Here is a 14209-nt window from a genome sequence, read left to right as displayed (position 1 = left end):
GCCACCTGTGTGCAAAGCACGTCGGTAGAACCAGTCTCGCATAAGCGTACGCGTAATGTCGGTCCGGGCCGCTTCATCCAACAATACCGCTGAACCAAAGTATGACATGCTGGTAGGCAGTATGACTTATATCGTCCACAACTCACTTGTGTTCTACTCGTGCATATAACATCAACGCATAAAACCTAGGCTCGGATGCCACTGTTGGGGAACGTAGTAATTTCAAAAAAATTTCCTACGCACACGCAAGATCATGGTGATGATATAGCAACGAGGGGAGAGTGTTGTCTATGTACCCTCGTAGACCGAAGCGGAAGCGTTGACGCAACGTAGAGGAAGTAGTCGTACGTCCTCCGGTTCCGATCCAAGTACCGTTACTCCGGCACCTCCGAGTTCTTGACACGCGTACAGCTCGTTGACGCACCCTCGATATCCGATCCAGCAGAGGCGCCGAGGGGGAGTTCCGTCAGCACGACGGCGTGGTGACGATCTTGATGTTCTCCTGTTGCAGGGCTTCGCCTAAGCACTGCTACAATATGACCGAGGTGTAATATCGTGGAGGGGGGCACCGCACACGGCTAAGGAACGATCAATGATCAACTTGTGTGTTCTAGGGTGCCCCCTACCCCCGTATATAAAGGAGGGAGGGAGGAGGTGGCCGGCCCTAGGGGGGGCGCGCCATGAGGAGGGGGAAACCTACTCCAAGTAGGTTTCCCTCTCTTTTCCTTATCTTATTTGGAGGGGGAAGGAAAGAGTACTAGTATTAGGAAGTAGTACTAGTAGTAGTAATAGGAAGAGGGGGAAGGAGAAAGGAAAGGGGGGGGCGGCCCCCCTCCCCAATTCGGATTGGGCTTGGGGGGGCGCGCCCCCATCCCTTGCTCCTTCTCTCTTCCTCCTACATGGGCCCAATAAGGCCCATATACCTCCCGGGGGGTTCCGGTAACCTCCCGGGGCTCCAAACTTCTCCGGAACCTTTCCGGTGTCCAAATATATCCGTCCAATATATCAATCTTTATGTCTCGACCATTTCGAGACTCCTCGTCATGTCCGTAATCATATCCGGGACTCCGAACAACCTTCGGTACATCAAAATACATAAACTCATAATATAACTGTCATCGAAACCTTAAGCGTGCGGACCCTACGGTTCGAGAATGATGTAGACATGACTGAGACACATCTCTGGTCAATAACCAATAGCGGGACCTGGATGCCCATATTCGTTCCTACATATTCTACGAAGATCTTTATCGGTCAAACCGCATAACAACATACGTTGTTCCCTTTGTCATCGGTATGTTACTTGCCCGGGATTCGATCGTCGGTATCCAATACCTAGTTCAATCTCGTTACCGGCAAGTATCTTTACTCGTTATGTAATGCATCATCCTGTAACTAACTCATTAGCTACATTGCTTGCAAGGCTTATAGTGATGTGCATTACCGAGAGGGCCCAGAGATACCTCTCCGACAATCAGAGTGACAAAACCTAATCTTGAAATATGCCAACCCAACATGTACCTTTGGAGACACCTGTAGTACTCCTTTATAATCACCCTGTTACGTTGTGACGTTTGGTAGTATCCAAAGTGTTCCTCCGGTAAACGGGAGTTGCATAATCTCATAGTTACAGGAACATGTATAAGTCATGAAGAAAGCAATAGCAATAAACTAAACGATCAAGTGCTAGGCTAACGGAATGGGTCATGTCAATCACATCATTCTCCTAATGATGTGATCCCGTTAATCAAATGACAACTCTTTTGTCCATGGCTAGGAAACTTAACCATCTTTGATTCAACGAGCTAGTCAAGTAGAGGCATACTAGTGACACTATGTTTGTCTATGTATTCACACATGTATTATGTTTCCGGTTAATACAATTCTAGCATGAATAATAAACATTTATCATGATATAAGGAAATAAATAATAACTTTATTATTGCCTCTAGGGCATATTTCCTTCACCGGCACCCTGCCGGAGGGGGGAATCGTCTCCTGTGGCCATCTTCATCATCCCAGTGGCCACCACGATGAGGAGGGAGTAGTCCACCCTTGGGGCTGAGGGTTTCTACCAGTAGCTATGTGTTTGATCTCTCTCTCTCTCTATCTCGTGATCTATATCATGGGCTTTATTAATATAGTCGGATCATATAATGTTTCTCCCCTCTATACTCTTGTTGTGTTGAATTGAGTCTTTACCCTTTGAAGTTTTGTCTTGTCGGATTGAATATTCAGAGAATAGAACACATGATGTATGTCTTGCGGTATGAATACTTGAGGTGACAATGAGTTATCATATTGATTCACTTGATATGTGTCTTGGCATTCAACTTGCGGATTCCCGCGGTGATATTGGGGTAATCTATGCATAGGGGTTGCTACACATTTTTATTATCTTTTCTCCGACGGAAACTTTGGGGTCTCTTTATAGTTCTTTGTGTGGATTGAGTATTATGAGTATGAATTTGCTTTGGTGTTATTCTAGTACGAACTCTAGGATAGATCGAACGAAAAAAATAGCTTTGTGTTATTTTAGCAAGAACTCTTGAATAGATCGAACGGAAAGAATAGCTTCAAGGTGGTTTTGTGCCCTACAAACAATTCCTATCATTTGTTCACCTCTAATAGGAACTCGGGAGTGATTATTTATTGCACTTTGAGGGATAATCATATGATCCAACTATGTTAGCATTGTTGAGAGGTTGCACTAGTGAAAGTACGGACCCTAGGCCTCATTTTCAAGCATTGCAATACCGTTTTTGTGTCCGTTTACTATTTGCTACCTTGCTGTTTTTATTTATTCAGATTATAAAAATATATTTCTACCATCAATATTACACTTTTATCACCATCTCTTCACCAAACTAGTGCACATATACAATTTGCCATTGTATCGGGTGTGTTGGGGACACAAGAGATTTCTTGTATTTGGTTGCAGGGTCATTTGAGAGAGACCATCGTCATCCTACACCTCTCACGGATTGATAAACCTTAGGTCATCCACTTGAGGAAAAATTGCTACTGTCCTACAAAACTCTGTGCTTGGAGGCCCAACACGTGTCTACAAGAATAAATTTGCGTAGTAGACATCAAGCTATTTTCTGGCGCCGTTGCCTGGGAGGTGAGTGCTTGAAGGTATATCTTTAGATATTGCAATTGAATCTTTTAGTTTCTTGTTTTATAACTAGTTTGGTCTATAAAAGAAAACTACACAAAAAACGGAATTTAGGTTGCATCATATTATTGATCATCTTTATAATATCTTTCTTGAAAATGATGCGTCAGAAAATTGTGCTCAATTGTTAGAAGATGAAGTCAATAAAATGCTTGACACAAAATATTTGAATGATGAGCATGATTGCAATGTAGTTAGTATGAATTCTTTGAATATCCAAAATGGTAATGATGATTGCACAAGTCATGACAAAAATGTTTCTTATAAGCATGTCACTTTTTGTGGAGTGAATTGGGAGTGCCTTTGCACACCAAAAAGGGAAGATAGATTTTGTAAGAAGCATACATATTTAGAAACAAAAATGTTGCAAGAGAGGCTAGATGATTGTGGTGAAAGATGTAATTTTTTCGCCATCCTTGTGAACTTTGCAATGAACGTGGTCATTTAAATTGCTAATGCAAATTATTTCATGATCAAATAGTGTCCAAAAATTATGATAACTTTATTACCCTTGGGAATCATAAAGAGCTTAGTCTTCTTTTGGGGTATGAAGAATTGAAATGTATAACTAAGGGTTTTCCAAATCCCGAGAGGTTTCTTGATTTTGATCTAGAGGAAATTTATGTGTTTTGTGCGGTAAATTGCATTGAGAATCCTTATATTGCCAACTACTTAAAGATAAGAAAACAAATGGAGTATGGAGAGAGTAGTAATGAAAGGGAAAATGTTTCCCATTACCCTCCTAGTGTTTATTATGATGAATCAGGTAACGAGGAGAAGCTTCCTATCCAATCAATCTATTCAACAAGAAGCTTGGAAAAATTTATTAAACCCACACGTGATGTGGTGAAGAAAAATATAATAAGAAAGAATAGAGGTAAAAAGGTATCTATCCGAAATAATGTCGCTCCTATCACCTTTGTGCATCATGGAAGTGAATCAAATATGTTGGTGGAAGATGATGATACTGAGTATGATTTTGTGATACCTACTACTTTTTGTAATGATTATGATTGGGAAGACAAAGATATCCCTTATGATCTTGAAAATCTTTTTAGCACTTGCTCGGAAGAATATGATAACAATGCTTGCTATACTATTGGTGTCATCCATGCTATTGATAAGAATAATTGTGATGATATGCAAAACCACAAGCTTGGGGATGCTATGTTTAATGGGTATGAAATGTTTGAAGATTTATTTTCTGGAAATAATGCTTGTCCTAAGCTTGGGGATGCTTTGATTAATGAATATGATCCTTTGATTCCTTCTACTTTTGATAAGAAAATTTATTATGATGATAGCATGCCTCCTATTTATGATGATTGAATTGATGAAAGTGGGTTTGGAAGAGTGTCAACTCTAGGTAGTAGTGATCCCACTATTTTGGAGGGTGTTGAATCTTATTAAAATATTGATGAAAGTGGATTTGGAGAGGTCATGACTTTATTTAGTGATACATCCACAATTTTGGAAGAGGTTTCAATTGACTATGACAATAAAGTTGATATCTATGATGATTATTATGATGACATGTATGCCATAAAGAGTAATAAATTTTCTATGCTTGTGCATCATGAAAAGAGTGTTGTATGTGATAGTTATATTTTTGAGTCCATTCATGATGTCTCTGAAAATTATTATGAGAAAGGAACTTATGCTCTTACATATCTCAATAATATCAAGTTTCTTCTCTATGAGTTGATTGTTTTGAAGTTACACTTGTTTTGCCTTTCTATTCTAGTTGATTCTTGTTCCCATAAGTTGTTTGCTCACAAAATCCCTATGCATAGGAAGTGGGTTAGACCTAAATGTGCTATTCATATGCTTCATGATGCTCTTGTTATGTTTCAATTCATATCTTTTATGCGAGCATCATTGAAATCATCATGCCTAGCTTAGAAGGCATTAAAGAGAAATGCTTGTTGGAAGATAACCCAACACTTTTACCTACTGTTTTTGTGTGTTTGCATGATTAAGATACTGTAATAATCATGTTTTATATATTTTGTTTCAATAAAGGTCCAAGTAGAGCCTTTGGGATAGTGTGGATGATAGTTGACTTGAATTTGTGCAAAAACAGAAACTTTTGTGCTCAATCCAGGAAATTTGAAAATTCACTAGAATGTGCTTTTGATCTAAATTTTTTACAGGTGATAGATATACAAATTCTCTACGTTGTCCTAATGTTTCAGAATTTTTGGAGTAGCAGAAGTATGGTTGGAGTACAGATTACCACAAACTGTTCTGTTTTTGACACATTCTGTTTTCAATGCATAGTTTGCTTGCTTTCTAGTTTCTATGGCTTATATTGCTCAATATAAATTGTAGAAATGATATGCTACAGTAGGAATTGTATGGAAACAATTATGAATCTTGTCTTTGACAGTACCAATGTGAAATGGTTTGCTCTTGATCATACTAACGCATCTCATGAAGTTCCGTCAAGTTTTGTGTGATTGAAGTTTTCAAGTTTTGGGTGAGATGTCGATATGAGGACAATAAGGAGTGACAAGACCCTAAGCTTCGGGATTCCCAAGGCACCCCCAAGGTAATATTCAAGGAATATCCAAGCAACTAAGCTTGGTGTCGGGTGTTGGTGCGACATATGCCAAAGGGATGGCTAATCATTGTGGGAGCTAGTAAGACGTCGCCGGTGCCTGGAAACCGGATGAGGCAAAGACATGCACGCCGGTGAATCTTACCCAGGTTCGGGGCTCTCCTATGAGATAACACGCCTAGTCCTTCTCTGCCGGGTCTCCGCATGATCACTAAATCAGTAAGTAGGTACAACTTGCTCCTTGAGGTGTTCGGCTAGAGGAGGAAGAAGGGCAAGGCTAGCTCTACTCCTCTCTATATGTGTGTGTGTAAAACTCTAAGAGATCAACTCTTTGCATGGGTGCCCTAGGGGTTTATATAGGCTTACCCCCAGGGGTACATGATACATCTCCAACGTATCTATAATATTTTATTGTTATATTACCCCTTTTGGATGTTTATGGGCTTTATTTTACACATTTATATCATTTTTGGGACTAACCTACTAACCGGAGGCCCAGCCCGTATTGCTGTTTTTTGCCTATTTCAATATTTCGAAGAAAAGGAATATCAAATGGAGTCCAAACGGAATGAAACCTTCGGGAGCATGATTTTTGGAACGAACGTGATCCAGAGGACTTGGAGTGCAAGTCAAGAAGCAGGCGAAGCTTCCACGAGATAGGAGGGCGCCCCCCCCTATAGGGCGCGCCCCCTATCTTGTGGGCCCCTCGGGCGTCCACCAACATACTTCTTCCTCCTATATAAGCCTACGTACCCCGAAAACATCCAGGGAGCAACCGAAACACAATTTCCACCGCCGTAACCTTCTGTATCCGCGAGATGCCATCTTGGAGCCTTCGCCAGTGTTCTGCCGTAGGGGGAATCGACCACAGAGGGATTTTACATCAACATCCTTACCCCTCCGATGAGTTGTGAGTAGTTTACCACAGACCTACGGGTCCATAGTTATTAGCTAGATGGCTTCTTCTCTCTTTTTGGATCTCAATACAATGTTCTCCCCCTCTCTTGTGGAGATCTATTCGATGTAAACTCTTTTTGCAGTGTGTTTGTCGAGATCCGATGAATTGTGGGTTTATGATCAAGTTTATCTATGAATAATATTTGAATCTTCTCTGAATTATTTTATGTATGATTGAGTTATCTTTGCAAGTCTCTTCAAATTATCAGTTTGGTTTGGCCTACTAGATTGATCTTTCTTGCCATGGGAGAAGTGCTTAGCTTTGGGTTCAATCTTGCGGTCTCCTTACCCAGTGACAGAAAGGGTTGCAATGCACATATTGTATTGTTTCCATCGAGGATAAAAAGATGGGGTTTATATCATATTGCATGAGTTTATCACTCTACATCATGTCATCTTGCTTAAGGCATTACTCTGTTCTAATGAACTTAATACTCTAGATGCAGGCAGGAGTCGGTCGATGTGTGGAGTAATAGTAGTAGATGCAGGCAGGAGTTGGTCTACTTGTTGCGGACGTGATGCCAATATACATGATCATGCGTAGATAATCTCATAATTATTCGCTTTTCTATCAGTTGCTCGACAGTAATTTGTTCACCCACCGTAATACTTATGCTATCTTGAGAGAAGCCACTAGTGAAACCTATGGCCCATGGGTCTATATCTTATCATATTTGCTTCCAATCTAGTTTTATTTGCATCTTTACTTTTTGCATCTATATTATAAAATACCAAAAATATATTTATCTTATCATACTATCTTTATTAGATCTCACTTTCGCAAGTGGCCATGAAGGGACTGACAACCCCTTTATTGCATTGGTTGCGAGTTCTTTGTTTGTTTGTGTAGGTGCGTGGGACTTTTGAGGAGCCTCCTACTGGATTGATACCTTGGTTCTCAAAAATTGAGGGAAATACTTACGCTACTATTGCTGCATCACCCTTTCCTCTTCAAGGAAAACCAACGCAAGCTCAAGACATAGCAAGAAGGATTTCTGGCGCCGTTGCCAGGGAGGTCTTAGCTCAAGTCAATGCATACCAAGTACCCATCACAAACCCATCTCCCTCACATTTTTATTATTTTCCATTTGCCTCTCGTTTTCCTCTCCCCCACTTCACCCTTGCTGTTTCATTCGCCCTCTCTTTCCCAATCTCCTCCTCTCTCTTTTTCGCTTGCCCTTTCATTTGCTTGTTCGGTTGGAATAGATGCTTATTTATTGCTAAACAGAGAACCTAAGATCTATGGATCCTCATCCTCTTGCTAATCTTTTTAAGAGATCCAATTATGATGAACCAATTGCTAGTGAGTTTTGTGCACTAGATTATCTTTATGAAGCTTTGCTCAAAATTTGTGAATCTGAAAATTACGATGAAGAAATTTATGAAGAGATTCACGGTAACTCCTTGAATAAAAGGCATGATTGCAATGATTTTCCTATAAATTCTCTTGATGTAAATTTTGCTAATAATATGCAAAACCCTAAGCTTGGGGATGCTAGTTTTGCTATGTCTACTACTTGTTTCAATGATCATGATTGGGGTGATTCTTCTTATAACCTTGAAAATTTATTTAAGCCCCATGATGAATATGAGATTGATAATAGTGTTTGCAATAATATTGAAAGTGGGTTTGGAAGAGTGTCAACTTTAGATCCCACATATTTGGAGTATGTTCAATCTTATGATATTTTGGATAAAAGTGGGTTCGGAAAGGTCATGACTTTAGTTAATGTTAATCCCACTATCTTGGAAGAGTGTCAACTTTGCATGCATGTGATGTGGATCATGTTGAGAATATGTTTTTTGATAGTTATTTTGTTGAATTTTACTACGATCCTACATGTAATTATTATGAGAGAGGAAAATATGGTCGTAGAAATTTTTATCTTATTAAATTACCTCTCGTCATGTTGAGATTGCTATCGTCTCTTTCTTCTTCCTTGCGTATACTAGTTTTTACTTGCCTTGCAAATTTGTTTGCTTATAATATGCCTATGCATAGGAAGTATGTTAGACATAGATGTGTTTGTCACGTGTTTTATGATGCTCTCTTTGTGCTTCAATTCTTGTCTTTCATGTGAGTATCATTGAAATCTCAATGCCTAGCTAAAAAAGGCTTTAAAGAAAAGCGCTTGTTGGGAGGCAACCCAATATTTTTCCTTCCTGTTATTTAATAAATCTTGCATCTACCTTGTGTTTAGATGTGTTTTTATCTTTTAATTAGTGTTTGTGCCAAGTAGAACCTATAGGATAACCTACGATGATAGTTGATTTGATTCTGCTGAAAAACAGAAACTTTGCACGCAGAAATTTAGTTTTGTTAAATCACAGGAACGTGATTTTGCGTTGATTATTTTTGCTGATGATGAATAAACAAATTCTCCAGGACTTACTATTTTGGTAGGATTTTTAGAGTTCCAGAAGTTTGCGTTAGTTACATATTGCTACAGATTGTTCTGTTTTTGACAGATTCTGTTTTTCGTGTGTTGTTTGCTTATTTTGATGCATCTATGGCCAATAAAATAGTTTATAAACCATAGAGAAGTTGGAATACAGTAGGTTTAACACCAAAATAAATAAAGAATGAGTTTATTACAGTACCTTATGTGGTGGTTTTGTTTTCTTTCACTAATGGAGCTTATAATATTTCCTGTTGAGTTTTGTGTTGTGAAGTTTTCAAGTTTTGGGTAAAGCTTTTATGGACTATGGAATAAGGAGTGGCAAGAGCCTAAGCTTGGGGATGCCCAAGGCACCCCAAGATATTCAAGGATAGCCAAAAGCCTAAGCTTGGGGATGCCCCGGGAAGGCATCCCCTCTTTCGTCTTCGTTCATTGGTAACTTTACTTGGAGCTATACTTTTATTCACCACATGATATGTGTTTTGCTTGGAGCGTCGTGTATTATATTAGTCTTTGCTTTTTAGTTTACCACAATCATCCTTGCTGTACACACCTTTTGGGAGAATCCTACTTGATTAGAATTTGCTAGAATACTCTATGTGCTTCACTTATATCTTTTGAGCTTGATAGTTTTTGCTCTAGTTCTTCACTTATATCTTTTAGAGCACGGTGGTGTCTTAATTTTGAAGAAATTGCTAGTCTCTCATGCTTCACTTTTATCTTTTTGAGAGTATTTTAGAACAGCATGACATTTGCTATGGTTACAAAGTTGGTCCTAGAATGATGAGCATCCAAGTTGGGTATAATATAAACTATCATAAAAAAGAATTGGATGCTATGATCAATTTGATGCTTGATAATTGTTTTGAGATATGGAGGTAGTGATATTAGAGTCATGCTAGTTGAGGTGATTATGAAAAATACTTGTGTTAAGGGTTGTGATTCCCGTAGCATCCACGTATGGTTAACCGCTTTGTGATGAAGTTGGAGCACAATTTTATTTATTGATTGTCTTCCTTATGAGTGGCGGCCGGGGATGAGCGATGGTCTTTTCCTACCAATCTATCCCCCTAGGAGCATGCGCGTAGTGCTTTGGTTTTTGATGACTTCTAGATTTTTGCAACAAGTACATGGGTTTTTTGACTAATGTTGAGTCCATGGATTATACGCACCTCACCTTTCCACCATTGCTAGCCTCTCTTGTGTCGTGCAACTTTCGCCGGTACCATATACCCACCATTTACCTTCCTCAAAACAGCCACCATACCTACCTATGATGGCATTTCCATAGCCATTCCGAGTTATATTGCCATGCAACTTTCCACCATTCTGTTCATATGACACGCATTACTTCTGTCATATTGCTCTTTGCATGATCATGTAGTTGACATCGTATTTGTGGCAAGGCCACCTTCAAAATTTTCATACATGTCGCTCTTGATTCATTGCATATCCCGGTACACCGCCAGAGGCATTCATATAGAGTCATATCTTGTTCTAGCTTTGAGTTGTAATTCTTGAGTTGTAAATCCATAAAAGTGTGATGATCTTCATTATTAGAGCATTGTCCTAGTGAGGAAAGGATGATGAAGACCATGATTCCCCCACAAGTCGGGATGAGACTTCGGACTTTACAAAAAGAAAAAAAGAGAAAAAAAAAGAGAAAGGCCAAAAAGAAAAGACAGAAGGCCAAAGAAAAAAGGAAAAAAAGAAAAATAATAAAAAATGAGAGAAAAAGAGAGAAGGGACAATGCTACTATCTCTTTTTCCACACTTGTGCTTCAAAATAGCACCATGATCTTCATGATATAGAGTCTCAGATGTTGTCACTTTCATATACTAGTGGGAATTTTTCATTATAGAACTTGGCTTGCATATTCCAATGATGGTCTTCCTCAAAAGTGCCCTAGGTCTTCGTGAGCAAGCAAGTTGGATGCACACCCACTTAGTTTCTTTTGTTGAGCTTTCATATATTTATAACTCTAGTGCATCTCTTGCATGGAAATCCCTACTCACTCACATTGATATCTATTAATGGGCATCTGCATAGCCCGTTGATACGCCTAGTTTATGTCAGACTATCTTATCTTTTTTGTCTTCTCCACAACCACCATTCTATTCCAGATATAGTGCTATGTCCATGGCTCATGCTCATGTATTGTGTGAAAGTTGAAAGAGTTTGAGATTATTAAAGTATGAAACAATTTCTTGGCTTGTCATCGGGGTTGTGCATGATTAAATACTTTGTGTGATGAAGATAGAGCAACAGCCAGACTATATGATTTTGTAGGGATAACTTTCTTTGGCCATGTTATTTTGAGAAGACATGATTACTTTGATTGGTATGCTTGAAGTATCACCATTTTCATGTTAATATGAACTTTTATTTTGTATCATTTGGATCTGAACATTCATGCCACAATAAAGAAAATTACATTGAGAATTATGCTAGGTAGCCTTCCACATCAGTACAATGGTAATCCGGCCCGGTGTAGGCCTAGGCCGTCAGTCTCTATGGTCACCGGCTTCTCTGCCGGCCACTAGGGCCCGCCGACTGGTGGGTCCCGCCGGATGCCGGGCTCTAGGCCGACTGGTTGGGCCCACGACCTGTGGGCCCTGTGGGCCCTGTCGGCTGCTCATTACTATAGCCTTGCCCCTGATGACAGTGGCTTGGTCGGGGCGAGCGTGGCTACAGTACCGCCGCCTGGTGGGCGTTCACTATAGCCACACTCCGTCTTATCTAGTTAATGGCACGTAAACTTCGAGGGGAGGGGAGGGCCCGCTGTTCAGAGCCGGCCTCCCCCTCCACCGACTGGTCTAGGCATGCCGCCTTCTAGTATCTCACTAACAGGTAGGGTCCACCGCCTGCGGGCCGTACCGACAGCCTGTTGTGGGAGTATGGCAGCTCTGCCAAGGATGACATTATAGTCAACATGGCAACAGTGTCGCGCCGGGCCAGGGATGGCCGCCCGGTACGACGCACTGTGGCCACGCCCGCTTCGGGATTCGGGGGTGGCAGTCTGCACTATAGCCACACCTCATCTCGTCGCCGTTATGGAGGTGCAAACTTTGAGAGTGCATGTGTGGGCCGCCTGCTAGGAGTCGGCCACTCTGGTGGCCGCCTGGTAGGAGTTGGCCCAATTTGGGATCGCTCATTGAGCCTTGTCGCCTTCCTGCAGCCGGCCGCTTGGACAAGCCGACCACGGGAAGGCGGCCCTTCTTCTTGGATGCTTGAGGGGCGTGATAACCCACAAGTATAGGGGGTCGCAACAGTTTTCGAGGGTAGGGTATTCAACCCAAATTTATTGATTCGACACAAGGGGAGCCAGAGAATATTCTCAAGTATTAGCAGTTGAGTTGTCAATTCAACCACACCTGGATAACTTAGTATCTGCAGCAAAGTATTTACGAGCAAAGTAATATGGAAGTAACGGTAACAGTGGCAAAAGTAATAGTAGCAGTTTTGTAGCAATTGTAACAGTGGCAACGATAAAGTAACTAAGCAAAGAGCAATATGTGAAAAGCTCATAGGCATTGGATCAGTGATGGATAATTATGTCGGATGCGATTCCTCATGTAATAGTTATAACATAGGGTGACACAGAACTAGCTCCAGTTCATCAATATAATGTAGGCATGTGTTCCGAATATAGTCATACGCGCTTATGGAAAAGAACTTGCATAACATCTTTTGTCCTACCCTCTCGTGGCAGCGGGGTCTATTGGAAACTAAGGAATATTAAGGCCTCTTTTTAATAGAGTACCGGACCAAAGCATTAACACATAGTGAATATATGAACTCCTCAAACTACGGTCATCACCGGTAAGTATCCCGATTATTGTCACTTCGGGGTTAACGGAACATAACACATAATAGGTGACTATAGACTTTCAAGATAGGATCAAGAACTCACATATATTCATGAAAACATAATAGGTTTAGATCTGAAATCATGGCACTCGGGCCCTAGTGATAAGCATTAAGCATAGCAAAGTCATAGCAACATCAATCTCAGAACATAGTGGACACTAGGGATCAAACCCTAACAAAACTAACTTGACTACATGGTAAATCTCATCCAACCCGTCACCGGCCAGCAAGCCTACGATGGAATTACTCACGCACGGCGGTGAGCATCATGAAATTGGTGATGGAGGATGGTTGATGATGACGACGACAACGAATTCCCCTCTCCGGAGCCCCGAACGAACTCCAGATCAGCCCTCCCAAGAGAGTTTAGGGCTTGGCGGCGGCTCCGTATCGTAAAATGCGATGAGTCTTTCTCTCTGATTTTTTTCTCCCCGAACATGAACATATGGAGTTGGAGTTGATGTCGGTGGAGCTCCAGGGGGCCCACGAGGCAGGGGGGAGCACCCTAGGGGGGGCACCACCCACCCTCGTGGACAGGGTGTGGGCCCCCTGACGTTGATTCTTTCGCCAATATTTTTTATTAAATCCAAAAAGTTGCTCCGTGAATTTTAAGTTCATTCCGAGAACTTCTATTTCTGCACAAAAATAATACCATGGCAGTTCTGCTGAAAACAACGGCAGTCTGGGTTAGTGCCATTCAAATCATGCAAGTTAGAGTCCAAAACAAGGGAAAAAGTGTTTGGAGAAGTAGATACGACGGTGACGTATCAGGGCGCAACCGGCCCCGATGTCTTGAAACTCCAGGGAAGGCAGATAAGACTACCTGTGGTTATTTACTCCGACAGTAGTCCCCAAAGCTGGTGGGGCATCGCTGTTGAAACGGCGAGAGGCCTCAGCAGCTTCCTACTCTGAAGAGCCGATAGCTAGGAGTCGGCCATGACCAGGCACACCGTCTTGATGATTTCAAAACATGAAGGCGGGATCTAGGTGGCGCGCATGCCAGGCGCCGAGCCGGCCACCCATTGTCCGCGTGCCACGTGGCGCCAGCCGGCTGGACCAGCCTGCCAGCCCACACACGCGACGAGATGTCGCCTCAGGCTGGGGCCCGCCACTATCGTGCCTCGTCCCACGTGCGGATCTGCTGTGGCCGAGGCAGACGGTTGGCATTCCGTGTGCGGTTAATGCACGCTGTTATTGCGCGATAAAGGCAGGGTCGTGGGGGCGTGGGCGCAGTTAATCCCATG

Source organism: Triticum aestivum, chromosome 7B (genome assembly GCF_018294505.1).
Source record: "Triticum aestivum cultivar Chinese Spring chromosome 7B, IWGSC CS RefSeq v2.1, whole genome shotgun sequence".
Taxonomy (NCBI): Eukaryota; Viridiplantae; Streptophyta; class Magnoliopsida; order Poales; family Poaceae; genus Triticum; species Triticum aestivum.
This window is presented reverse-complemented; position numbering follows the sequence as displayed.